Raw genomic sequence first — 13,633 nt, 5'->3', positions numbered from 1 at the left:
TATATATATATATATGTGTGTGTGTATATATATATATGTATATATATATATATATATATATATATATATATATATATATATATATATATATATATATATATATATATATATATATATATATATAGATAGATAGATAGATAGATAGATAGATAGATAGATATTAGTAGTATACAATACACCATGTAAAGAAGTTTGGTTTGCATAGTGTAAACTAATTAAAGTAAAAATTATAGTTTTATTTTTTTTAAATATCGGTCAACAATAGAAGTTCTCCTTCAGTTATTTTCCAGTCAATTCTGGGGACAATTAATTGATTTCGGAAAATCGTTTCTCGCTATCTGTTACTCTTATTACTCTGTAGTGATCAACTTGAAAACCGGAAGTGATTGATTTCTGCTACTTTTGGTCTGAATAAAAGTTAAGAGGTAAGATGGTACATATTCCAGAACCCTAAATCGATTCCCCCTCCTAAAAAAACGCTTCTTTCTACCTCTTATCGTTTGTTTTATATAGATTAATACTGAGACCAGAAAAAAATGTAGTGAATATCCTATCTTTCCCGATTTTAAAAGAAAGTTACAAGTGGAGACGAAATGTTATTCTTGAGACGCTCAGGAAACCGTTTTTCGCCTTCTATTACCATTCTTGTTCTATAGTGACCTAGAAATTAAATTTGGAAATGGTTTAATTTCTACCCAAGGGCGCCCATGTCGTGGTTTCCAAGGGGGGCCAAGTATAAGCGCGACGTTTCAAAAATAGTTTCAAATTTTGCTGTAACTAATGTAAAAATTATATTGGATTTTCGATTTTCTGAAGTACAATTTCCTCTTGGGGGGGGGAAAGCGCCCCACCTTGACCCCCTTGATGGGCGCCCTTGTTTCTACCAATTCCGATTTGAATATAACGTCCATCAACGACATCAATTCCTAACTTTTAACCGCCTTCATCCTGATCAAAATTGATGCTGATCCACCAAGTGTAATAATAATAATAATAATAATAATAATAATAATAATAATAATAATAATAATAATAATAATAATAGGTATTCTGCAATTATTGGCACGTCACTTGTCGCAACTGAGAAGCTGCCACGATCTCCACGGTCTTTACCTAATTTCTTCGTCTTTACGTACGTAGGTAATAATAGTTCTGATTAAATTTGTTGGTTGGCACCAGAAAGAAGGGGGTATTTCTGTGATAAGAACTCTCAGTTTCTTTAAGTCAATGATAACCAATTAGTGGCAAGCGAATAAATATAAAAGTGTAAGATTTGTTTCTCTTTTTAACCCTTTATAGTCCAGAAGGTACAACGTCGTTGACTTCCCTCGCTTTTACCTGCTCGTCACTAGGGGTATGGTATGAGGATAGCCAATCACCACTAACTGATTACTGCGCTCAGCGAGCCACGAGTAACCAAGCTGTTCACTCCCCATAAATATCACAACTTTTCGCGGGAAGTCAACGACGTTATACCTTCCGTACTTTAACTGGTTATGACGTAGCATTACGTCATGGCATATGTGCAATGGAAACGGCTAATACGTAGTACTACGTCTTGACTAAAAGTCACTAATGTTCAGTGGTAATGACGAAGGTTTTTCTTGAAAATATTTAAATCGGAAACAAATCCATAGATGGCTCTGAATGCCCATAAAGCGCAAATGAATTGGCTTTTGGAATATTAGATCGCACATTGTTGCTTGTAAGAAGAACATTGTTACTGCTGTAATAAACGAAGCAGAAATTGCATTTTCAAAACAGTAGCAAACGTCTTGGTGAGGTGGGGACGTCTTTGTAACTTTTTTTGTTTATTGTTGTTTATGTGAAACAAACATCATTGTTTCATAGTTCCACGGTTGTTCATCATTGCCTCATAGTTACGACGTAGGCCACCTGAGAGTACACATTTCCAGGAAACTGTGTCAGTTAAAGGGTTAACTTCATGCGTGACGAAAAGACTATAGTAGTTGGTTATCATAATACCTGAATAGAGATTTGACTTTTTAACCTGTAAACGTATGTTCTGTGACTTTTTGATTACTGATCTTATTCTCGCATAAGATAAGATGTCAATTTTTAGAAATTGCAGCTTTTATAGAATTACTTTCAACGTAGATCAGGCTTTAATCGCCGTAGACACATGAAAGTTAAGTCAAAATACATAGACTACAACCAAGATTATATATAATCTGTCCGTGTGTCCGCCCGTCCGGGAGACAAAAAAAAAATCTCAAGAAGTATGTGATGAATCATTATCAATTTTGGCCGTGATGTAGAGTATCAAAATTTAGAAATCGAGTTCGTAGATGGAGGTGATATCGAAATCGGAAGTAGTATAAATTAACCATTTCCGGTTTTATCGTTAATCAACATAGAACAAAAGCGGTAATAGATAGCTAGAAGCGGTTGTCTGACTTTCAAGTTGTATAAAAGTTCCAAGAATACATTTCATCTCTGTTCTTAACTCTCCACTACTAAAAGCGAAAATAATAGAGATCCACTACAACTAGCGGTTTCAATAGTGATCTACATAAAGTAAAAATGACAAGTATTTGTTTGGAATTGATTTAGCGTTCTAAGAATATTAGCGTTGTTCTCTCTTAAATCTCTATTTGAACCGGAAGTTGCATAATTCTACTGTTTCCGCTTTTATATTAGATCGCTGTAAAGTAAAAAAAATGGTGATAGATACTGAGAAGTGGTTTTCTACAATCAATTAAGAGTGTTCATCCCGGTGAAATTAAAAAACCGCTAATTTTACAGTAATTATGTGATATCTTCAAATAGATAAAAGATAATTGAAATATGGAACAAGAGCGCCCTAGACAATATTATTTTGCGTGGAGGTACCGTTATCACAAGTCACCTAGTGGCTTTCCGTTTTCAGCTGTTAGGAAACGCGAAAATAAATGCCGATTTTCAAAATGGCTCGAAATCGAAAGTAGATAAGTGAGTCGTGATAACGGTTTCTCATGTAAAATAATATTGTCTAGGGCGCTCTTGTTCCACATTTCGATTATCTTTTATCTATTTGAAGATATCACATAATTACTGTAAAATTAGCGGTATTTTAATTTCGCCGGGATGAAGATTCTTAAGCGTTCCAATAAGGTGCTCTACTACCATTTCAGTTACACAATTAATCCAGAAAATAACAGGCCATAGGAACGAGACTCCTTGATGTGATGAATGCGAGACACTTTTACTTATTTTTATTCATCTATTGATTTTTTTCGTGTGTTTGTCCCGGAAGTTTGATCCTTATTTTGTCTGACCTGCAACGCCGCTTTACAAATTGGCCATCACTGCCTAAAGCCATTGCGCTTACAAGTGTCTTGACCATTATACTGCTCATGATACGTTCAGTTCAGCGTCCCACGATTATATTCTTTAGGGTAAGGGAGATAATTAACGCAAGTAAATGATGATGGAAGAAATTTGTGTAATGAGAAAGTGGGAGGAAACGGGAGTGCCCCGAGACAACTCACGGACACGATGTTGTTCAACATAAACTTACTTGGCCGGGGATCGAACTATAGACAGAGTTAAGCGCTCTACCAGTGAACCACCTTGTCCCCTCACTACTTCTGATACTAATGATATGATGATCAGAAAAAAGCATTATCCTTATAAAGCATCATATCCAACTTGATGACCTGCGACTTCACAGTATGCTCCTCCCATTCCCAGTTCAATAGATGAATAGACATAAGAGAGGCAAGCAAACGAGAACCTACCTACACTACTCTCGACATTACTTTACTGTTTCTTGTGTTAGCCACGAGACGAGAAATGTCTCTTCTTGTCTCGAAAACGAACTTTGTGATGGACAAACACCGTGTGCGTGAGTTTTCTGGGGGTTCTCCCGTTTCCTCCCACTTTCTTCATTCCACCATTTCATTCATTACTTATCATCACCGTCTCCTTTAGCCTAACCGGCAAAACCGTGGGACGTAAAACTCAAAGATTTCATTTCATTTCCTCTCGAAAACGAAGACATTTTTGTCCAGCTTTCAGGACGAGAATCGAAACGAAACTAGAAATTTCATGAATCAGATAGACAACACTGCTTCGTTCAAGTCTCACATGTAAAACTATGTTTTAGCGTTACACAACTCATTGTATTAAAAACTATAAATAAGGTTTAGATGAAGTGATTGTATGTACATAATGAGGAGTACTTATCAACGTTTAAACATACCCAAGTCAGCACACAATATACTGCAATCGTTTACATGTTGTTATCGTGGACCTGTCGTGATGAGGAAGGTCTCCGATCACATCTAAACGAAAAAGAAAAGAGACATTAGGGGATAAATCTTAGACATAAATATACAAAATGAGACGAAGAAACTTCTGAAGAATCGAGACAAGACAAGACTTCTACAAAATTTACTTGGCAAAAAGAGAAAACCTTATTCTCATGGACAACACTATCTGTGTCTATTCCCTGCTTGTATTTCTCTCTGTCTATTCCGAATACAAGAGTGCTCTGACGTCACATACTTATTCAGCCAGTGAGAAATGACTTGTAAAAGAAAATAAGGACCCGTATATAACAGAAATACTCATTCTTCTACGGATCAGAATGGTATGCAACCCAGAAGACTGTATAGCCGTTTGGGTTGTCTAACTTAAGGGACTTTTGGGATATTACCGTTTTTGACACCCACTCCCCTAAGAATATGCATTTTAAAAGTTCTACGTAACTACGTACAGTCTCTTCCCTAAGATTACCTAGAAATATGCGAAGCCAATGATATGAATTTATATGAAGGGCATACAAATAATCAGTCAGTTTTATATATAAAACCGTATGCTTAAAAAAAAAAAAAAAACAGGGTCACAATCAGAATAAGAGACTTGATTTAATATATATTCATTGAAATGTAATCAAGTCAATGACTGAAGTAAAATGTTTAATTTTACTGTACGTACTTCAAGTATGCTCTCTGGGTTAAGAAGGCAAATCATTAGTGAAAATAAACTCTGGTAAAACAGTAAAAAAAAAAAAATCATGTGAAACTTCCATTTATGAATGAATCTATGCTTGGTAGTTGAAACAGTCAGTATCAGATGTCCTCCCATATTCCAATTAAGTCAGGTTCAAACTCACCAATATTTTTTGTAGTTTAACCAAAAAATCTTATTTTTGAGGTTAAACTAATACTAAACAATAATCCTTTAGGCTTTATATACCCTCTCATTCACCAAGTATGTCAAATACACACTACATACACTACCGGCCAAAAGTATTGCATCAACCATGGAAATGCTGTAAATACGTACAAGGTGTACAAATTTTCATGAAAATATGTTGGAATGATATACATAAATTATCGTTAACTCATCCTGAAACGTTTCTAAATTTGTCCCCAGTAAAATAAATTCTCGCGATCAAAAATTAGTTCAAAATGTGGCGAAACTTCACCCTCACAGCAAAAAGGAAAGTTCTTGACAAGTAGGAAGATAATATGCTTTTAGCTGGTACAAATATTAACATGAATACTTGTTTACATACAACATAAAATGTCATTGTAAGTACGAAACCAGCTGCAATTGTGCCTAGTTTTCTTTTCTGTTTGCCTTTCAGAGACCATTGGTCATCAAGAGTTGTCAGCTAAAATATACTAAATAAGTGATTGTTTGTTCGACACATATGAACAGTATGGCTCAAGTTCGTGAACTTAGTAAAGAACAAGGTGCTGTTATTGTGGAATTGTACACGTTAAAGTTTTCTACGTGCCAGATCGCTAGAAGAGTGAACATGCTTCAATCTACAGTTGTTCACACAATTCAACGTTTCAACGAAACTCTGTCAAATGTTAATCGTCGATGACCTGAAAGACCGCGAATAACGTCAAAGAATGAAGATCAGTTTATTGTGGTCACAAGCAAACGTCAACGAACACTAGCTGGCCCAGAAATTCGAAAACAAATTAATGCTACCCGAGAAACAGTTGTATCTGTTAAAACACTGAAACGCAGATTTCGAAAACACGGTTCATCAAGGAAATGATTTGCAACAACAAAAAACTTTTGAGTAAACAAAACAAACGTAAACGATTGCATTGGGCTCAAGAACATAAGAATTGATCAGTACAACAGTGGTATAAAGTGTTCTTTAGTAACGAAAGTAAATTCGAAATTTTTGGAACTAAACGCAGAAAGTTTATTCGTCGACTTCCTGGAGAATGCATGCTCGAACAATGCATTAATCCAAGTGTCAAACATGGTGGTGGGTCTATCATGGTATGGGTTGTATCGCGGGTGAAAATGTTGATAATTTAGTGAAAACTGAGAGAACAATGAAAAAAGATTATTATCGCATCATGGAGAGAGAGTGGCAAAAGTCTTGTCGTTCAGGGATTTATTTTTCAACAAGACAATAATCCCAAACACACATTATATTTGTGTAAGTCGTACTTAGGAAAGAAAGACGAAAAGGATTGATAAACATGCGATGGCCACCGGAAAGCCCGGACTTAAATCTGATCTAGTTATTGTGGGATGAGTTAGACAGAAACGTTCGAAAACGTCGACCAGTTAATAAAACACAGTTGTGGGTACATTTACAAACGTGTTGGAATGGACTTGAAGCCCAAACATTACGGAAATTACTGGCGAGGATGCCTAGGTTGTGTGCTGCTGTATTGAGAGCTATTGGTGGATATTTTGATAAATCCCTAATTCGAATGATTTCGTTTCACATTCTGACTCTTCTGTTTTGGTTTTGTGTTACCCTTTGTTGTTTTGTTTCGCAAATGTAAAATTGTTCTATTTGTGTTCATAATTATGTGTATTCATTTCGTTTTCCAGTGATATCGGTGGTGATGCAATACTTTTGGCCGGTAGTATATATATATATATATATATATATATATATATATATATATATATATATATATATACTACCGGCCAAAAGTATTGCATCACCACCGATATCACTGGAAAACGAAATGAATACACATAATTATGAACACAAATAGAACAATTTTACATATATATATATATATATATATATATATATATATATATATATATATATATATATATATATATATATATATATATATATATATATATATATAAGCAGAATTCAAGAAATTCGCTTTCGTTCAAGAGTTATGATGTGGAGTAACGGACGGGTGGGATAACAATACAAATATCTAAGGCCCACTAGTGTGATTCTAATATAAGTGGTTATGTAAGAGTAAGTAAATGGAATGAAAATGAGGGACGAAACAGGAAAACTCCGATAAAGTCACGAGTACGATATTGTCCAGCACATACTTACATAGTCCGATATCGAACAAGGGTCCTCTTGCACCTGAGACGAGCGATATATACCACTTAAAGAACAGCAAGTAATGAAAACTGAAATACCGATGGTTTTTTTTTTTTTTTTTTTTTTTACTTGTGTACATGATTTCCCTTGTTATTTGTTTTCTTAAATAAAATCGGTAGGGATTACGAATGCAAAAACTTTGAGCATAATTAAAAACGCTTTTACCGTACGTGAGTCCCCAATGTATATATGATAGACATGCCAAGCAAACCCTTAAACATCTTGGTCCCAGGACCCGAGGAGGCTCAGTGGTAGAGTGTTCACCTCTGGTGCGTGGGGTCCCTGGTTCGATGCCAGCTCGCGCCAAGTGGACTGTGGTGGACAAATACCGTGTGCGTAGGTATCTTCGGGGTTTCCCGTTTCTTCTCCCTTTCTTCATTTCACCATTTCATTCATTTCTCATCATCACCGTTTCCTTTAGCCTATTCGGCATAACTGTGTTACGTAGAACTGAATGAACTTGCTCCTACTTGATGGTAAAACCACTCCATTAATGTGGCATGCATAATATATAGAGTAACTAATTATTAAACTGGAAAGATACAACTTACGGATAAAGAAACTTCTCGTGGGGGTAATTGTCTTCTCGACCTCAGTTATTAAGAATTTATTTTTTCCTCAAATACACTCTTGCACGTTATAACTATAATGACATCGGCACATCACTTTTAATATCTTGACCATTTTCCTCCTCTACCTACATAATTAAACCTTACGGTTATTAATATGCTCTTACCTTCAATAAATATATAGTACACATTTTCCTTTAGAGCACTAATGTGATGCACTAATTCAACAACCACTAACCACTCACTAGAGACACACACCACAACAAACCACTGAATCAAATGTGCCGAACTGGACCTATCACAGACAAATACACTTAACACAGACACACAAAAAAAAAAAAAAATAAAGAAACAAAGGAGATAAAGCGTCTGAGGTTATCATGTCATCGTCTGTACGCAGTTTACTATAGGCATAGATGCAATTGCATGCATACATATTTTATATAAGAGCAATTGCAGCTTTTCTTGGTGAAGGACGAAAAAAAAAAAGTATTAACATAGGAAGCAATGAACTCATATCGCACAGTTTTTGGTTTTGCGTCAAAAAGTGATAATAGCATTTTTCATCTTTAAAGCTGCTTATAACAGCACCGTATCATCAGAAAAGGTTGGAAGCTTACAAGATGAAAGAAGGGTAAATACAGTGGCGTCGTTTACTATGTTTTCGTTTGCTATATAATGCTGACAAATACAACTATATGATAATGGAAAAGAAGGTTTACCCTCACTTTTTTCCAGGAACACATTTGTACAAAGACTGAATGAGACGGAATGAGGGTAAGTTAAAGCGAGAAAGAAATCCCGACTGCACTGAGGATCGAATCCGCTCCGTCCGGTTGGTAGGTAGAAAAGCTTACTGACTATAGCATGGCTGCTGCATTGTTACTTCTAGATTATCTAGTTCAAACGTTCAAAATTTGCCCGGGAATGTAGCGGTATATATATATATATATATATATACTCTATTTTGACAAACTAATTTTTATTTCCATTTTTATTGTCACTCGCAGAAAGAGGAATACAAAGTAGAAACTGAATCCAGTTGGCTAAGGACAGAAGTTAATGGATAACTTTCGCAAATGCAGCATTGAACCTCTGGGTTTCATAGACCATAAAATTAGGTAGTTACTTGTTGTCAAACTAGCCCTATTTCTTGTATATTAGGCTTGCACACATACATACAACTCTAAGCGATAAAGTAGCCATAATCGAAGAAAACTTATTACAAACCGGAAATTACTTACGGGAGTCTATGGCAAGAGGATGTAATACAAGAGGGGTCGTGATAGGAAATAGGTTGAGAAACCCTGCACTAGAGCAAAGAAGAGTAAGTAAGAAAATGGAATTGAGCAAATGTTGCCAGTGTATGTTCAATCATATGGATATACGAACAGATCCTATGGCTGCAAAAAAAACTATCGAGTATGCTATGAACATCCTTTACTCTCTATCAACACTCTCTTTTATCAATGTCAGCTTTTCCTACCTGCTCCATCTCCTCTCTGCGTTGTTTACTAAGAAGCGGAACTAACTATAATGTCACAGAGCATTCGGCTGGAAATGACTAAACTTGGATCATTTTATAATAATTTTCATTATTTCTCTCAGCTACTGTGCTTTCAAGACAGTTAATAAATTTAAATTAATCTATTTAATCATTATGAAATTGTATTACTTTGCGTAGATTCTAGAAATCTTCCGACTACAGGTATCGGAGAAAAGAGTTTACATTTTTGAGAGTTCGAAGATGGAAACATGGATATGGACAATTGACTTTAGACAACCCGCTGTTCATATTATCCTTTCCGATTGCATAACTTTCGACCAAAGGCAAAGCAACTAGATAATAAATTACAAATTGATACTTTCATCAGAGGAAAAAAATGTACACAATAATAAAACCGCATTACTTCATAGAATCAATAAAGACACATTCGCCAGGGGGTTTGTATTATGAATTTATTCATGGCAATTGATTCTACACCAAACTATTATGTCTATCAATAAATACTGGTGCAGATGAAAACCGTGAGGAACGCACGTGTGGCTTTCATTTGTGGTAGGGAAAAAACAAAAAAGGATTACGGGCTGTTAAGACGATAATGAAGATTTTCTGCTTCTTTACTCGAAAAGGTTTCGCTGTTGCATGCGTCACAAATTGATTTCACCTTTACGCTTGTCAAGGGGCTAAGTAGAAAAGTGAAAGGTTATTTGAGATAAAGAAAGACCATTATTGTTAAACATATATTCTAGTTCCTTGACGTGACTGGTAATTCTGTAAAAGACTATTACTATTTGAGCTGTAGGACTTCGATGAATTTGCATTAATTTCCTTTCGTATACGGGGGGGGGGGACACAAGGTGGCTCAGTAGTACGGCACTTACCTCTAGTGCGAAGGGTAACTGTTTCGATCCCCTGCCAAGTAAGTTTGTGGTGAATAGCATCGTGTTCGTGAATTTTCTCAGAATACTTTCGTTTCCTCCTACATGTTCATTCCACCAATCCTTCCATAATCGTTCATTTGCCTTAATGATCCTCTCCCTCACCCTTACGAGCATATCGTGGGACGTTAATCTGAAAGATTTCATTTCCCTTTTGTATGTAAAGAATGATTTATTTGTTTGGTTGCTCTAGAAAATAAGTCGTCTGCTGTACGTTCTATAACGAGTAAATTCTCTGACTCGAAACCTCCGAATAGTTTAACCTGGCTAGATGAGTGTTTCTAAGTTTAAGATGTGCAATCAGCACAATAACCGTTGTTACTGATCCCTAAACGCATTACGGTCAAGGGCGCCGATCCTGGGGGGGCAAGGGGGCCCGTGCCTCCCTACTGTATTTGTGCATATACAATATTTGGCATAATTTGAGTGCAATTTGTCTTAATATATATATATATATATATATATATATATATATATACACCTTCTACATCTGAATGGAAACCCCCAAATTTACAGAGAAATCGGCGCCCTTGATTACGGTACAGCTTTTCGTTCAGTGGTAGAGCGTTCACTTCTGATGCGAGTCCTTGGTTTGACCCCGTGCTATTTGAGTTCATGATAGATAACTTTCTGTACGTGTATTTTCTAGGGGTAATCTGCCGTTTTTTCTCGCATTGTCATTCCACCAATTCGATCATGTTCATTCTCTTTCATTCTTTATCCGTTTCGTTTGATTGGTTGATTGGACTGGATCTTAGTGTCTCTTTCAGCATCGAGAATACAGCTTAACTGTAGACTTAAAGTTTAATGTTGGATTCGAACTATATGAACTCCATCGGGAATCGAACTCCACTCTTCAATGCTGAAGTCGTGAGCATGTCTATTATAGCTATAAAGGAGCTCCGTCTGACTAATTTAGCCTACAGCGCAAAATCGTTGCAGTTTAAATTAAGATTTTCTTAATGTTCTTTCTTTGTAGCTTTTTTTTTTTAAATTTTTGTAGCTCCCAAATTGTTCTTACGAAACTGAGTGAATGCTCCAGTGCTAATAAGAGCTGATTTTCCGTAGTCATGCGCGAAGTACAAGACATCGCAGTGCTTTACTTCAGTGATCTCATGGAAACTGAAGAATCAGTACAGACAGATATATAATGCAGGAAAATCAAGACGGATAATGAAAGCGAATAATTGATAGGGAGAAACTTCGTAGAATGAAAAAAGTAGAATGAAATAATAGAGCACTGAGAAAACCTCGCCAATACTCAAAGTAACGTTTTCATTTTTTTTCTTTTATTCTTTCTTTCAGGTCGTGGTACTTATTTTATTTATTTATTTATTTATTTATTTATTTATTTATTTTTGCATAGTAAAAACCAAGTTAATTTTGTAATTATAGACATAAGGAAATATTAGTGTACAAATAATAATAGTCTTAATAATAGAAAATCATTACAGGTGAAGTAATATTTAAAAAGAACTATTTTATTCGTTAATGAGGATCTACGTCATTAATTAGTTTCGATATCGTAATTTTCTCTTGGCACACCAGTGGTTTCGTTGCAGCACACTAGTGTTCAAGGCACACCGTTTGAAAATTGATGTCTTAGACTGTTAGTATGGGAGCCCGAAGGTGAAGGGGGGGGGGGGAAGGAGAGCTGGGTCTCACGAAAATGTATACGAAAATGTATACGTAATAGAGCAAACCACGTATATTAAATATTAGAAATACCAGACGTAATGTAGCATCCATGGAGGTGCCCCCCCCCACACCTAGAAAATTTTCTTCGGGCGCCAGTAACCGTTAGCCATCGAATTTACATGTTCTGGGATCAATCAGAAATTAATGTTGTTCACGACTTAAGGAATAATATTTTCTTGCCTCGTCTAGATTCTAGAAAAACCTTTTCTCGTTTCGTTTTGAAAATTATGACAAAATTTTTCCTGTTTTTTTTTTAATACAGTACAACCCCTGAAATCCGAACTAATTAGGGCTGAAGCCTGTTCGGATTTCGAGGGGGGTTCGGATTATCCGGGAAATAATATTACGTACTTATTTCGTCACTCAATTGGCGGTAAAAAAACGACTGAGGTTAGACAGGGTGACCCAGTGGTCGAAAGGGCAGTGACCTTGACTGGCGGGTGTACATTCATGTCCAAAATGATTGTCGCATACTTCTTGTAAGAATATAATTAGATAATGATTTTGAATAAGCATTAAGTCTAAAAATGTTAAAACCTTAAAAAAAAACTAAATTTGTGTGATTTAATCTTTTTTTTTTTCATTTTCCAGCTGTAGTTATTTTTTTTTTCTCCTGACAACGTCTTCGGATTTGCCGGGTTTTCGGATTTCCGGGGTTCGGATTTGAGGGGTTGTACTGTATCATCTTGAAGTTCATCAGAATCATTATATGTCACGAGAAGTTCACCTAGAGTATGATATAACAATATTTACTCTGTAAACCATATTTATTATTGTAATAAATCGTATAATGGTTTCTATATCTTCAAACATTGATAAATGCTCTTTTTTTTTTAAACTACAATCATTTTCTCAAGTTATAGTATTTATACTATAAAATATCTAACATTAAAATAGCGTTTGAAATCTAAGACTTGAGTGATTCAAAATGTGCCTCTCGTCTCGATCCTTGTCATAAGAAGAGAAATTTCCCGTCTCGTTGTCATTACTAACCTGAATATCTTTCCATCAGAGACTAAAGTCCTACCATTGAACCAAACTGTGCATATACGTAGTAATATGATATCCATTAAAAATGAAAATTTCAGTGTGACATCCATCGTTTACGCCCAGTATCTTAAAGGAGATAATTAGTAAATCAAATGAAAGATAGTGGAAGATTTAGTGACATGGGAATGCGAGAAAAAGCAGAAAAATCATGAGAAAACTCATTGACACGATATTATTCACAAATTCTCATGGCCTAAGATTCAAGCGAGAACTCCTCCTCCCACCACATGTGAGGTTCTATCACTGAGCCATCGCGCCTCTCTAATTGCCTTGAGTGTTTTATATGTATTTTTAGCGTCGAGTGACCTATGTTAAATTTAAATGAAATGAAATTAAATCTTTTAGTTTTACGTCCCACAGTTATGCCGGTTAGGCTAAAGGAAACGGTGATGATGAGAAATAAATGAAATGGTGGAATTAAGAAAGTGGGAGGAAACGGGAGAACCCCGAGAAAACCCACGAGTACGGTGTTTGTCCACCACAAAGTCCACACGTCGTGAACTGGGATCGAACCAGGGACCCC

At 35.7% G+C, this 13,633-nt stretch overlaps 1 long non-coding RNA gene across 3 annotated transcripts in view; it reads right to left on the bottom strand.

Moving 5' to 3' along the window:
• The window catches only part of LOC145679691 (uncharacterized), a 307,177-nt gene extending 298,957 nt beyond the window's left edge, over positions 1–8,220 (bottom strand). For all 3 annotated transcript variants that reach the window (XR_014130502.1, XR_014130501.1, XR_014130503.1), the window contains exon 1: positions 8,088–8,220. This is a non-coding gene — a long non-coding RNA (uncharacterized LOC145679691). The remainder of the gene's footprint in view (positions 1–8,087) is intronic.
• Between the last annotated feature and the right edge of the window lie 5,413 nt (positions 8,221–13,633).

This window comes from Thermobia domestica, chromosome 2 (genome assembly GCF_964235325.1).
Source record: "Thermobia domestica chromosome 2, izTheDome1.hap1.1, whole genome shotgun sequence".
Taxonomy (NCBI): domain Eukaryota; kingdom Metazoa; phylum Arthropoda; class Insecta; order Zygentoma; family Lepismatidae; genus Thermobia; species Thermobia domestica.
Note: the sequence above shows the minus strand (reverse complement) of the source record. Positions and strands in the feature narration are given on the sequence as shown.